Source organism: Neodiprion pinetum, chromosome 5, assembly GCF_021155775.2.
Source record: "Neodiprion pinetum isolate iyNeoPine1 chromosome 5, iyNeoPine1.2, whole genome shotgun sequence".
NCBI lineage: Eukaryota > Metazoa > Arthropoda > Insecta > Hymenoptera > Diprionidae > Neodiprion > Neodiprion pinetum.
Window position 1 is genome coordinate 17,451,607 of NC_060236.1, and position 16,048 is coordinate 17,467,654.

General features: G+C 40.1%; 1 protein-coding gene and 1 long non-coding RNA gene across 5 annotated transcripts in view; one reads left to right on the forward strand and one right to left on the reverse strand.

Moving 5' to 3' along the window:
• LOC124218806 (uncharacterized) overlaps positions 1 to 14,603 on the forward strand; it is a 42,457-nt gene extending 27,854 nt beyond the window's left edge. The window contains exon 4 of the long non-coding RNA XR_006883181.1: positions 14,539 to 14,603. This is a non-coding gene — a long non-coding RNA (uncharacterized lncRNA). The remainder of the gene's footprint in view (positions 1 to 14,538) is intronic.
• The window catches only part of LOC138190951 (UPF0489 protein C5orf22 homolog), a 243,378-nt gene that overhangs the window by 213,130 nt on the left and 14,200 nt on the right, over positions 1 to 16,048 (reverse strand). The window lies entirely within an intron of this gene.

Sequence of the window (16,048 nt, forward strand, 5' to 3'; positions counted from 1 at the left end):
GTTCTCGATACGGTGCAGCGCAGACGCAAGGCCTCCTTATAGAGTTTCATACCCCCATAGCGCGCAGCGTGTATGCGAGTGCTGTTTATTACACGGCAATAATTTATATTTTTGCTCCCCGGGTTCGTTAAACTGGATACGCGAGCATTGAGCATCCTGCGCAAATTAGCTATTTATTGAACGACTCGTGCTGCACGAACAATTCCGAGCCGAGTGCTCTGCGCAGTATGTGGCGTTGGAAGTGGAAGCTCGGACTGGTGCACAGTCTGCGCCGTCCTCGAACCTACGGAGATGTTGTACGCAAGAAAAGGTTACAAGCAGTATCGCGTGTGGAGACACTGCAGAGGCTGACGTCGGTTTCCTGATAATTCAAAAAACCCACCGCCCGTAAAGCCTGCGCCTCTTACCTTACGAGCAGTATCAGTGGAACCTGCTACTCGTAAAGGTTGATGGTTATTGCCGGACTGTTAGCGGATATTACCACGAGCTCGAAAAGCTCTTCAGAATCATTATTTTACTCGAAATGAAAGACTGCTCACTGCCCGAGTCACGGTTGTTATGCCATATCTAGGAATGTAAAAAGACCTGATTGAACGTTCACCCCATTATAATGTACCCAATATTCGTCTTTGTACCATTTGTACCGTTCAATGATTCGTTTATTTAATCCATCCAGCCGAGGGTCTCAATTTTTTTTATAGTCGGTGTTGTGAGCGCGAATCATTATTTCACTCCGAATGCTGGGCTTTTTATTTCAAAGCATAGTTATCGTCCCACATAATCTATCAATGAACAAAGACACGACTAGACGGTCACATCGTTCTACTACTCACTTCATCTTTGTACTGTTCAATGGATCGTTTGTTTATTTGTGATGGGTATTACGACCGCGGCGAGAAGCTCTATAGAATCTTCATTTTAGTCAAAATGAGGAACGGTTTATTCCAAAGCATAGTCATCGACCCAGCTCTCTCAATCAGGAAAGGTATAAGTGGACAGTCGCATCATTTCACTCCTCATCTTGATACAATTTCATGGTTTATTTATTCGTTTTCCTTTTCCGAAAACACAACGTTTTATTTTTATATCGAGCGGCTGCTCTATCTATCAATGTTGCTCATTGAGAATGTTGATCCTCTGTATTGTGATTGAATTCCTCCAGGGCAAACTTCTGAAATGTGTTGCCACTACGAAGAGTAGATTTTCGAATGCAGCGAGTCACTCGGGTTCTTTATTCTCTACTGGAGAAAAATGTACGCATATACAAAATTCATATCAAATTATTTCATTTTATTGAGATCTGCTGCACAAATTATCTCCAGCCGTTCACTTTGTTTTATCTGCGGTAGACGGAGAGATACATCATTACAGCAATACTACCAATCGCTCGAGTTTACAAACGGGCAAAGAACTCGTAAAGATTCACTCCTTAAATCAGATCCTGCTGGAAGGAAATTACGAGAAAATCAAGATTCAAAATTCTTACAACGATGATCAATCAAACTACTGTATCTGTTTTCAAATTTTAAATCGTTGTTCAATCACTCGCTTGTGAACAAGTTTCTAAACACCAAAGTCACTCGGTGGATTGAGGAGGACATTTAATTAGTCACGGAACGTCAAGTGAAGATGTTCCAGAAAAGTTTCCAAACTTCCAGTATAAGGGAAAGTAGACAGACCGTTATACTGGTATGTGTTTGACTCCGAATGACTTCACAGGATTCGAAATAAGATGTCTACGCATAATTTAAAGCGAGTCAGATTGGCTGGAGCTGACTTCAGAAGATTAAATACACCTTTCAGTGAGGTCAAAATATTTCTCTGCTACTCCGCAATCGTTTTGAAAGCAACATTCCCTTAACCATGGGCAAATGAACAACTTGAACAATTCTGGACAGGTATTCGAACTGAATAAAGAAAAAAGTTATAGCTGACGAGAAAACGAATGAAAACGACAAGGATAAGCTCACATAATGAGGAAAAAATAAGGTCCTAACCCTTGAGTAATGTTTTGACTTACACTTGCATATTTATTTTGTTTGAAAATCGAAGTGTACATGTAAGCTTGAGTATTCAACGATAGAAATTCGCACAAGCTTGGGTTAATTCAATTCGCGATGCAAGCTGATGGGCATACGTCACGTGTACTCTACCGGATTAATTAAGCGTGAATGCAGGCGCGTGATGCCGACTACTATAAAAGCGTTTTTGTATATACAAGGTGTGCTATTTTAAACGAGTCACCAGGATGCGTAGAAAACTAAGCGTGGTAAACACTGAGTTTTATAAAAAAAAGTTATTCAATTGCCAGAGGGAAATATGAAATGTTCGTGTATAAATGAATAAAAACTTGTATCTCTAAGCAAATCAAATCCAGACATGCCAAACGTATTTGGATTTTGTCGTTTCAACAATTTTTGCCGAATTGCAGCGCTTTGAATTTTCGTATTGGCTATAGTCGAGGTCGGATCGCGTTTGGAATTAGTCTTAAGGCATGTTCATGAATTGAAATTGTGCACTCGAACTCCGGACGACAAAAATTCAAAGCACTTTAACTCGATGGAAAACCGTCCGAATGAATAAATTCAAAACATATAAATTCGGCTACAGTTAATAGCTACAAGTTTTACTTTGGAAAAAAATCGGTTTCCGTTCGAAAATAAAAATGATCCTCGCGAAGATTTCTCAAATGTGTCATCGATTTCCAGGATAGATGCTCTTCTCGAAACTGAACAACCTTCATCGAAAACTTTATCGTGCAGTACCACCCTTAAGGTTTGCGAGATATCCTGACGTTCCGTTTGAAATGGGTACACCTGGTACGCAGGAATCGTTTTCTGGAAAAGCATAAGGCGCGCCTTATACCTGCCTACATAATCGGACATTACACATATAGTAGAAAAGAATTTTCCCGTGGTGTGGAGAATATATATAATTGACTCGCGGAGTAGTTTGCGCAATTAATTACGGTAATTGCCACGACTCCAGCGGCAACTGGTAGAATAAATGGTAGAACGACGGAAGGGGTATACGGCTACAACACGTCTGGGTTGCAAGGCGTCGAAAGAGGCGGACGTCAAAACGTTTCCTGCCCAAGGTAGAGAACCGCGTTGCAGGTAGCTGGCACATCGTGAAGGCTTGATATTCAGCACCCGTGAGCCGCGTCTACTTGTCTACTCGTTTGTCTTCACATCTGCATCGTGCCGAGGTGTGCGCTCCGCAGTCTGGAAGATGACCCCACGTTCAGAGATTCACCTGTATACCAAGATTTTACACCTCTCTTGGAGTGGTGGGCGGTAAAAGCTCGAGTCGAACGTTAATTGAGTTGGGCAAATATGATGGGATAGCATGCAGGAGTGCCAACCTACGATTGTTCCGTACACTGAGAGAAATTTTTAATTTCGTTTACCGCTCGGTCCATAACTGTTTTCATTTTTTAACCACAATCGAAAAATATAGTTCTAAGTTCAACACAAGTTCTAAGACAATAGCGCAAAATGGTTACGCGTACCTCGTTTTTCGTAATACCAAGAATATTCAAACAGTTTTTTTAACGATACCTGTTTTACGGAATTTTTCTAGATACTATAACAAATGAATTCAAATCGAACGTTGAAAGATTAGAAAAAATCGTTTCAAACATCTCCAGTAATGTTGTCTCCGTCGACGACGGTGAACACTAATAAAAATTAATGAATCAGAATGAAACTGAAAACCTCCGCCTACCAATTTCTCCCAAAATCGGAACATTTTCAGATTTTTTTCCATCATATTAAATTGCGAATTTGGATCTGGCAATCTGACTTGAGATTCGTGTACAGCCACCCGACAAACCGACGAGTACCAATTTCCATAAAAATCCAAATGCTATTATTTTTTTCTTAAGCTTATTGAATACCCCAAATTTAAATTTTGCAAATCTGACCTTAGATCCGTGATTAGCGACCGAAAAAAAAACTCATCCTACAAATTTTCATTCAAATCCATTCACCCATTCTCAAGATATCACAACTTGTATTTCGTCTTTTGGAATGTTGTTATTTAAATAATTGAAACAGTACCGAACCGATCAAAGCCAAAATCTAGCCAGCTCTAAGTTTATAAAAGCCACGTCGATTGAAACCAAAATCATTGATATCCGGTAATTCGTTCTCGAATAAACTTCAAAACGTGGAGATCTAGTGAAAACTTGACTTTTCATTTTCAGGGTAATTACAATAAACTCTTTTTTTCTCTGAAACCAGAGAAACGAGAAGTTGAAAAGAAAAAATGGAGTTCGGAAGAATAAAGGGCAACTGCAATGGTACTTCGATTTGTCACGGAATACCCCATACGTGCTTGAACTCGCTTGAATATACGTGCCTGGCTTATCCCCAAGAGGACGTATTTTCCCGTACTTGAAGAGAACCCGATCCCTGACGGAGATTGAAACGGACAGACGTACTTAGTCCGCGATCGTCAAACCGCGCGGCCGCCATCCTGCTGTCGTATTTTTTGCGTCATTAACCTTCATTGTTCGGCATTTTTTTTTCTCGTTTTTTCCTCTTTTCCTCTCCTTCTTTTGAGATTATTTATAACAGCTGAGCCCGCTTTGGCCGATATAGATTTGTCATTCCCGGTCTTGTCTCGATCTTGTCGACAATCCGTGCATTACGACACATTTCACATTATGCAAACAAAATGCCGACCGCACAGTCAAGCATCACGAACATGGCGATCGATTAACAATGTGACTCGTCAGTGAAACTCGATGATATTTCCATTTGCTTGAAATTTGAACTCGTAAGAATGCTTCGTTAAATAATTAGTTGAAAACCCACTTTCAATCAATTATGTTCCACTTGTGCCATCGTATTATTTAAAACAACTTGAAAAAGTACCATTCTTTAAAAGACCCTGAGTACAATTTTTTTTTTTTTTTTTATTTGTTTAGTTATCGGAGAAGCGTAGGGAACGAAAGTCGATATCGAAATTCCGGTTCAAGATCCTTGTCGCAGTAACAAAATGACTTTTAGAATTTGTAATTATAAAAAAAAAAAAAAAAATCCGACTTTTCCAAACAGAAATTATCGACGGATGTAAAAAATATTCAGCAAAAGAAACAAGAAAAGAAATACAAAGCAGCTCCAGAATTGAAAAAGAATTTTTCTGTGCGTGAAAAGCAAAAAAACATGGATGTGTTGATTTTAGAGTTTTCATATAAAATTTCTACGCACAGAAAAGTATAGTATTGCGATCCGAATGCAAAAATTGCACTGATCTCTGTTATAAATGGTCATCTAATTCCCATACTTCCAGCACACACGACAGCTAATGCCGATTGGAGCCCGAAGAATCGACACTAGCGCTGCAATACCCGAAGTTAAACTAACGAGTCACGTGGGTGATGGCCTGTCAGAAGCAGATCTAGTCACGTGGTAGAGCGTGGGAAAATTTTACTGGATACGCCTCGTGAACAAAAGTCACGTGATTCGTTAGTTCCGTTTTAGCTATTGAAGCGCTGGTGTCGATTTCGTCTGCTTCTAGTCGGCTAAGGACGTCGTGCCGAGGACGCTGTTCGACCATTCAATTAGTAAATACATACAGAGATCGATGAAAAATGAGTACAAGTGCGGACAGTTGTTTCGACAGACCATAAACGCATTCTTCAACTCAAGAGCGCATATTACTTGAAACAAAAAACGCATAGCACGAAACTTGCAGCTTGCATCGTCGGTCATGGCTTGACGGTATTAAAAGCGATTACAAATACCAGTGGCGTACCTAAGAGGCGGGCTATGCCTAATATGCTAATCGGCAGGATCGATTCCGCCTCATCGATATCCTCGCGTGCGTGAAGTCCCTGTAAATGGAGAGGACGACGCGTGTCATCCTGCCTCAAGAATCGTTATGGAAGACCCTACGAAACGGAACGAAACGGAACGAGGCGAGGAACACGGACAGCTGCAGCCGTGCATTGCAGAGTGAAACAGACTTGCGACAGTTTCATGTTTTACTGTTTCTTGCCTTCTCACACCGTTTCATGGAATGTTTAAGGTGGTTTTCCACCCAAGTATAGTATCGGATGGGTGCCAAGCTAGGGCCCTTACGTCATATTGCGGATAATTGACCGATCCTTGCGAAAACTAAGTGTACATGAATTCGTAGGATTGACATGAATAATATTGCCAGAAAAACTCTGAATTAAACGAAATCTGAAAATAATGTTAAAATGTCTTGTATTTGAGGAGTCGTTACGTTACCGTGGAAATTTTAGTCGAGTGAATTTAATGGAATTATTGAAAAAATATCCAATACGATAAGACGGAATGTGAGATATTCTCACGGAAGGACGAAAGGAAAGTTAACGAAACAAAAAGTGAAAGAAAAACAACACAAAATACTTGCAGCTTCAACCAAAGTCACCTAAGAAAAAAAGTTAATTTTTCACTTTTGCAAATAAACACAGAGTATTCATTCATATGACGTGCTCTCAATATTACGTTAGCATGAAATATACGGTTAATAAAAAACAAATAAATAATTTTTTCATCAATAGCAAAATAAAATAATATATATTTCAGAAATTAATATATTACCGTTTTTGTAAGTCTTCCCTATATTTAAACTGATATTAATTATAATGGTGTAGTTGTATCCGTCAAATTTCGTTGCCAAGTATACATATACGCACCGACGAGTAAATCCATTCTTCGAACTTTTTAGTTATTTCATCGTTAAATGTTTCGTTGAAACTTCCGACAAGCAAGGTATTTTTCGATACCTATAGAATCCTGATATTGTTAACCATGCAAAAACCCGTTTTTGGTTGCGAGTCATGAGTGGTTTGATGTGAAAATTACTCGATTATAATTTTCACAATGTCTAGTCTACCATAACCTTCGTGATAAAAAGTGTATTTTCATCGATTTTCTGGATCGTTTGATTCTTTTAAGTATATTAGTAAAGATGCAAAAACTTTTCTCCAGTTCGTTACGCTCGAAATTTCGATCCGGCTGTAATACTTGAACATGTTATTGAGTAGACTGCAGGATGAGCCCAATTTTCGCTGACGCCAAAATAAGCCGACAGGGTTTTATCTACCTTAAAAAAAATACGGCCTTCAAAAAACGTTTTCTTCGCTTTCAATATTGTTTTTCTAAGAAAGCTGAGAGGCGTATAATTTTAGATCAACGTGTTTATTAAGTATTGAAAAACCACAGTGTTCGGGCAAGATAGCGCAAACTATACCGAACATGTTACGAAAACACCCAAATTCTTTATAGTATGGTTTGACTGATACACTGAAATATTGATGAATAGTTAATAAAATAACCGTATGGGTGTTCTCACTAATTCCATGTTTGATGACGTTAAATAAAATGAAATGATCAATGCATTACAAACATGTAATGAATCAAACCCAATTGTATACGGATTCAACAGGGATTTTATAGGAAAAACCTACAAAAAAATCGTCTTTTGTTTGCAAAAAATGATTTTATTTTACCGGGCTTTTGCCAATCTTGGTACACTGAGGTATGAGAATCCTTTAATTTTCAGACCTTCGTTACCGTTCACTAGAAACACGTTGATCACGTTTGCCAGGATTTCGAATTAAATTTTCGACTTTGAATATTCAGTACTTCTTGTCATCGAGAAACAAATATGATCTAATGTATTTTGTGTGCAGAAAAGTTTGAACTTTCCGAATATGAAATTCATTATTCGGTAACTCCTCAAAAACTATGCGAGAAAACTAAACTTTTTTCACGTTTTCAACGCTGTATATGCAAAGGACCAGAAAATTGATTTTTTTCTTTTGATATAAGACAAAAATGGGACCATTATCAAATCGGTATAAATGTTCCAGTAATCTTGAATTTGCTGAATATTTGTTGAAAAACAATTGTTATTATGTATTTGCCTGAAAACGTAGAAATTTTGTAGTGTGTTTCAAAATTATTGGATTTGAATAAAAATGAGAAACATCTATTTTTGTCACAAAAAATGTTTGATTGACAGATCGTAAGAATCTTCTCAATAATGGATTTCATTTTCGGTAAGATTAGATCTTTTTATCATAAAAACACGTCAGGTCATATCTTTTTCGACGACAAGAGGGCCAAAAATTCGAAACCAAAGGTTTCGGTTGAAAACGCGATAAAAATGATCAACGTATAGGTAAACTTTCGTAAACGGTAAGGCTTACGATGAAGGGCCTGAAAATTGGGGGAATTTTCGAGCTGGAATTCCATCGTGAGTAAAGTAAGCGCCCCGATTCTAATGTGGATTCCGATTGGAAGAAAGCACTGTGTACATACATTTAGACTCAGAGAAATATTCAGTATAAAGTAGCAGATTATGTAATAAGGGAATAAAGTAATCACCCGAGGGAATAATCGACTTTTATTCCTGTGTTACATGCAAGACTTTATTTCCGACTCGACTCTGGCCGCAATATATATTTGAAAATTGGGACGTTTAAATTGAGCTCATATTTCCCGCAAATGCGTTTTAGGGAAAAATATGCCACTTTGTCCCGCTTTTGAGGTGAAAAAATTAAACTTTACGACTGAGTCGGGAATAAATTCCTTTTCTCACAGCTGCGTGAAATTATTCATAATTGTAAATATTAGATTGGATTAGGGAACGAAAGATTTTTTCTTCACAGAGGACTGAAATCCGAGCACTAGGAACTAATCAGAAAAATTCGGATCATCTGACCAATAATCATGAAAACAACGATTTTTGACGTCGTTTGGATTAATATTCGTAATAGAAACATACCGAATCCAGTCAATCCAGTCAGGTAAAAATAAATTTGTTCCGTGAAATGGAGTATCGACGGTTAAAATTTCGTCTGAATCGTATACAAGCTAGGTACTAACGCCTACGGCTGACAAATACCTTTGCAATGATAATGACGTGAGAAACGAATCAATTTCGTGCTATGATATAGATTTCTTGCGAACATACCCAAGTGCTTATACGGCGTACCTATAGTTAGGGTTATACAGTTGAACGGTTACAAAAGCTGCACGTTACAACGTAACGTGGTAATAATTATTGCAAAATGGTAGAAATTCTGATACCAAATGTCAGACCGTCCTCGTCACGTGGGAGCAGAATCCAAGCTGGCGTCCCGCGTGTACGTAAAGGTTGCCAGAGTGATTTATGGAATTATGAAACCATCCGCAGGCACATTCACATATGTGCCCTAAGATCTCATTGTTTAGCGCGGTCGAGTGCCAATACAATGTGTTGGTACTACCCAGTCCTGCAATCTACCTTCACTCGTACGTGTGTGCATGAGCGATATGAATATCCGCACATCGACGTGTGGATACTCCTTAAGTGCCCACATGCCAGGACACCGATGACTGCGCTCACGTTCCCACACGTCGGATGAAAATTGCTGCAGATTCGCTCACTCGGCTGTTACATTAGTGCCGGGATCAGACCGACACTCGGATCTCCATTGCGAGACGTTTGGTGAATGAAGAGAAAGAATGATGTGGCAAAACTCTCGCATCCCATAAGTAGAAAGTTTAAATACCTACAAACTTTCACCTATACTTTATGGAAGGAAGTGAGGTCTTTTCGACTGCAACTTTTTTGGTACAGTGTACAGATGTTCACCTTGTTCACCTTATTCGAGTATCCATTTGAACCGTAAGTATCGATACATCCTCATGAAACGGGTGAAAGAGACAAGATCTCTCATAACTCGGTCGCTCCCTTGACGTTTTACCTACACTTTTTTGATGAACCTTTATTATTCCTGCGTCATTTGATGTCGTGGCGAGTCACAGACTAGGCATTTGTTGCTACACCTAGACTACACCAGTCAAGAGTCTTATGAAGTACTGCGAGTTAAATGCACCTCCAAGTTTAAACACGGACGGTCTGTGAAAGTAACAGTGGAAATTATAATTGAGAATTAGTTTCGCAGAATTGAAACAAAAAATGGTACCCTAATGATACAATTGATGGGAAGAACTGAACATATACCAATTCCAATCTTCAAATTAAACGTATAAAATAATCATGCCATACACACGCTGGTGAATATCCCACTTGATATCCATTATACTCTAATTTTCAGAAACGAATGAAACAAAATGCGACGATCCTATTCCTGTTCGGTAAATTCACTTTTCAAGAAAATACTTGCAGTGAAAAAAGAGCACTGAACTTGTTCAATTCATCCGTGGCTTTAGTATTCAGGGTACAAGGAATTAAAAAAAAATGGTAACATGTACATTACTGCGTTGACATACTGCGTCAGCGTAATCTAACCGAAATCATTTCTTTCCGCATAAACATATTCAACTTATGTTGATTTCCTCGCGTTGCCACAGTCCATAAATATGTTCCCCCATGTACGAGGTATAAAGTACAGCACCAGGCGCGTTAATGCGCAATGGGGTTAATAAATTTCAACTGCCCGTGCGGTGATTTACAATGAACTGCATTACCAAGTCAAAGCAATGGATCTACGATCCACCTACCGCTGCGAATACCGTCAATTCAAAGATTATTACTCATTCTCGTCAACTTTTCACTTCACCCTTTCCACTTTGTAATTCTCATCGCACAGCTTGAAAATCTGCCCGAGTTCATATATTATTTAATCGCGGATGAAACTTGAGCCGCTTCTTGAGTTATAATCCAAGTTGCACACGAGTGCAGATCGCATCAAATCACTCTCGAGTTTCCAACACACGTACAATCTCTATGTATATATACGAGTACTCGAGCCGATATCCGATCAATGCGATCGGAATGAAGAACGAGGCGCATGCGATCTCAGCTGATCTTAGTTGCGCAGAATTGCGGAGGGGCAACTCTTTGCGGCAATTGAATCGATATGTACGGTCGAGGAGGGATTCCCAGGATAGAATTGAATCCCGAAGGACCGCCGTCAGTCACCCCTTGACAAATAGCCGGCTCGCGGTTTCCCATGAAGCCGCCATTTCTCCCTGCTCCCTGTACATCTATACCTACGCATAAAATGCGCGCCTACTGCGCACCAATTTCCTATGCGCATAATTGCACAAGTCGCCAGGAGATCTCCCACAGTGCGTGTATAGGTATGCGTACTACAAGACGACTTGTAACGACCGCCTACCGGCGCACATCCGCTGATACGTCCGTCACGCTATTCGTCGTCCTTTACCGCTGCTTCTGTACACTGCCTCGCATTAATGTCGTCCAAAAAATCGCCCCCCACCATTGGCCAGGTGCTCCGCCTAGTCCCCCCCGCCTCATGCTTCTTTCCGTTCCTCGGAAGCCTTCCGACACCTTGATACATACTTCATTACCGGCGGCCATTACGGCACAGACCTGTCGACATAGCTAACGATTCTACAAGATTCATTGAAGATACCTTAATAAGGGATTCTGAAGGTCCTTATTGAACTGAAAATTGTGAGGGAGTAGGTGAATTTTTGCATTATTCTACTGAATTCGATACAGAGTTAGTGTCAGGTGGTCCGTTATCGACCAGTCCTGAAAGGATTAAGTGGAAGTCAAACAAGAAGAAGATTGCTTTTATTTTATTACAAACGAAACGAATAATACCGCCATTTTACGATACTTTCAAAGTTTTCAAAGAGTTGTGATTCATTTTGTCTCAACTACAAGGTAGAGACCGAGCATTCAGAAATCGCGGATCCGATGTTTTGGATCGGAAAATGTACTGAAATTTAAAACTCAATACATCTTGATGAAACTATTACCTACTTACCACAGGTTTTTTTGATCAGTTGATTCAGAATTTGGCTTCGAAATAGTCCGTCCTGACGATACAAATGATTCGTAGACTCGGAATAAGAAACGTTCGAGTTGAATGAGTCCAGCATTTGACGACGTAAGAAATATCTCTTCAACCGGAAAGAATGCAGGGCGGTGTACATGCACGTGAGTATACAAACATTGCGCATACGTGTTCTCACGTTTTGTACTACTTACGCCGGTAGAAGAAAAGCATCCGGAATGAGACGGTTTTTGTTTGATTAACAAGTTTTTAACAGCGCTGCCAAACTGGAAGTTATCAGAAAACCTTCGAATCAAATCTATTACAATTCCACGTGAAAGCAGCCAATGCCACTACGGTAAATTATACTTTAAATACATTTGTGGTTATTCCTGGCCGTAAGGCAAGCGAACGGAAAAATGACGGTAAGAATTTCGGCACCGTATTACACTGATGAAGAGAGTAGGAAAAAAAGTTCACCAATTTCAACTACCCGCGAGATATCGCCTCGGATCATCATGCGTCATATACTTGTTGAACGACAAGATCAACCAGCAATAAAAAAAAAATTTCCGACAGCCGCTCATGTGACATACCATGTAGGGTAACAAGTAGCTTCGTACGAGTTATGAAACTGTTGGAATCGATGGACAGAAGCTCCTCGCATCGCCGGCATGACATTCCGCTTATACTATCAGATACGATGGTGACTATGGAATACGAAGATAGCGACGATCAATTACTGCAAACGGAAAAGAGTTATGAGGCTTATTTAGGGGGACTGAATAACGATAACCGTTCGGCAATGCCAACTTCCGTTGAATGTTGTAACTTGAGTTACAACACATTCAGTCCCCAAGGGAGTTGATGTATTGAATTCGAATTTCCCCAGTGACTTTACTGATAGCTGGTTCAAGGGACGTAATTTGAAAATTCACTCACACAAATTCCGGCCAGAGTATCTGATGACTTTTTTTGAAAATGCAGTGGCCTGTACTGCAGAAGTTGGTTATCCATTTCTACAGCCGATTTGACGGAGCGTTTAAGGCGAAGGTTTCTGGGCCGGCAGGACTAGTCCAGTGAACCATGAAGAGAATGGAATAAAAAAATCGCACCTTGTTAAAACGTCTGACCGCAGTCACATCGTGTGCATACCTACAACCTACTTGAGGTGCACTCGTAAATCGCCGGTCTAAATCTAAATTGCGTACAGTTCTATAGTAATCGATCACCAGTGTCCCCGACGCCCACTCGTGTTCTCATGTAGGCGAAGGTGTGCGTGTGCCGACATATTAAGTGGCTGAAAACTCTGAGGTTATACTTCAAGCCCATTAACTATTGGAGAGAAACTGCATGAGAAGAAACGAGATCACGGATAAGTGAATGAAAGAAATCGGTAAGTATCGGTACACCGGAATCTTTATACAATGGCCCAAATACCCCGCGTTCCGAATGAACGGCATTCCGTTCCGTCACCAGCGGCCCTCATGGTATCAGTGGGACGAGATTTTTTCACATCATATGAAAATCGAACAGGTATTATTAGTATTAGTCCACGTTCGATAACGTATCTGATATCTAATATCTGATGTAGTTTATGCTCCAGCTGCGCTAGAACGAATTCCGCACATATATCTTCAACTGGAGCAAGTCCAACTTGTCTTGAGCACGCGTCTAACGCCACTCACACGTAAGATCATTGTTCTTGATATTGCTGATATACATCGTGCGAGCAACGCGTGTACACATTGGTCTAACCTGTGTTCACTTATTGCGTCGAATAGCCGTCCACTCTTACTGTACAGGATGTTTCTTAGAAAACGCCTAACTTTAAATAACCAAGTCTTTGACTTGTGTTAACATCCATGCAGTATACTTGATTCAAGTGCAGCTTACCAAGATTGTGGCAAGGACAACGCATAAACTAAATACGCTTAAATTCCTCTGGAGTATAGTTTTATGGATTGATTTGGAATGTTCCCGATTTTGCATTCCTCAAAATAAATAGGTAGTAGGTAAAGATGTTGTTCTTTCTTCTCACTAAACAAACGTAGAAGGTAACGAAAACGTAGAAAGTACCGTAAGCGTTGAAATAATGTCATCTACCCACTGCAGGAAATTGCACCAATGTGAATACGATGCAATTAAGTAACATTTCATGCGATTACGTGTATTACGCTGTATCCAGTTCACTGCTTGATCGTTGATCATTATCTAACACGAGCCATGATTTCAACACAGTACGCTTCTCGCAAATGCATTCGTAATTGTGCAAAGCAGTTTCACTTACTTAACCGTATCAAGCCGTTACTCGATAAGCATTTTCCAGTTGAAATGAGCGTACGATTGCTGATAAGTATTTATTTTATTCTATGTTCAATCGAGCCGGTAGATTAATTTCCTGTTTTTTAAACACTTACGTAATTTTTAAAATAACGGATTGCATCGGTACCGTGCAACGAATCTTACAAAACCAAGAATTCTGAGTCTTCGGTTCGACACTTTGACTCAACTTACAGGACCTAAGGACTGATTTTAATACACCCGAGTTCACTTATGGAAACACAATGCAGGTAAAATAACAACTGAATGCAAACAAACCATACATCAAGTTGTCTATCCTACCACTTATTTGTGCTTATTTGCTGGTATTTTGATAGAGTTGTTACTTCGTCAAGAGTAGAAGCATCAAAGCACTAGAAAATATAAATTTAATTTGAGGGAGCGTCTTGAAACTGTAACAATACAACCATACACTCCCCAATTACGCTGTGCAATAACCTGTTTTCGGTTCACAGCATCCAGACAGTCTTCCTTAAGAGCTCAACCAAGTCCAGACAACATTGAGAGGTTATGTGAAAAGCTTTACATCCGTAAGGAGCGGCTAAAAGCATCATCGGAAACACTCGAATCGTATGATACAGACAGAATTCAAACCGTCCCACACGGAAGAAAATCTGAATACCAAAGTGCAACGTTATGATAGTAAAAATTTCTACTACAGTTTTTGTTAATTTCACTCGAGATAAGATAACGTAATCGACATCGATTCTTCATTTTACCAGCCTACGTTGTTGCGGAAGCATGAACACCGTTGTAAACCTTTAGTGAAATAATTTAAGCGATACATTTAGCGTTTACATATCTAGTGACCCAGTTTTACTGATTTGACCATGCAATCTAGTGAGATGTAAAATTTACAAGTTTCGGCCATTGAGAAGATTTTCGAATACTTGTTATTTTACACATCACTTTGGGTCCACTTGACAAACCTTGTCGTTACAACCGGTTCGGACACAGGATTCATTGAATATGTACTTTGATTGCACGCGAGAAGATTAATGGATTCGGAAAGTCCGGATTGAACTCGAATTTGGGTACAGGTCAAAAGGGGTATAGTGTATTTTCGAAGGTCCTATTGCGGATCCAATCCATTCACCTACTGTTCCAGATGTTCCATCAGCATCGAATCCTGATAAGAATACGACTTGACAAACTTGATTTACCAATTTGAACTAGTCGAACAAACAAGGAACTCCAATAGTCCTCTTTATCCTGCCGGAGACTTCGATAAGATTCACAAGGATTGTCATAACCGGCATAGTAATTTTTGCCTTGTCGCAGGTCTGATCAACGACTTGAAGCAGTCCACGGTGGTCTCACCCTCTGCGCTACCAACCGGTACCAAGATTGGCTGGGCACAATAACGAACAGCCAGCTGCTGTGCTGCGAGGTTCATTGGGGAACGCCCTGTACGCTTCATTGACGGTTGACATAGTGGTGAAATTGAATTGGCGGTATGCGGATTAGCATGGATCACGCGTGAATGGTCAGGCACATATCGGCCAGATTACCTTGCAAGGCTGTGTAGTTGTGGAAGCTTGGCAGCTTACTCGAGCCGCTGAATTAAGTCCGAACGCACTGTAAGCTGCTCGGCTCGTACCCGCAAAGCTGCGCCAGGTATTTCCATAAGTATTCAACGCCTCGTCGGATTGCTCCGTGTGTATTGCATCACCCGGAGCACTTTCTACCGCTGGCAAATCGTAAGAAGTTCCATTCCGCAACCGCCAATCATCGCCGAGTGACAAAGCGTATCCATTTAACGCTGGATCACGACTTGAGAGTATCAACTTGCGACGTGGAAAAGGATTCCGGAATCCAGTATCATCGATAGTTTATGGGTGCTGAGGATCTGCTACCGGACCTTTTCGTTTTCTAATTTACACCTTCACCCCCAATGACGACTCAATCAGTTACGTATCGCAATCTACAGTTGAGAATGAATGGATGTCGTTGATTGAATTGGAG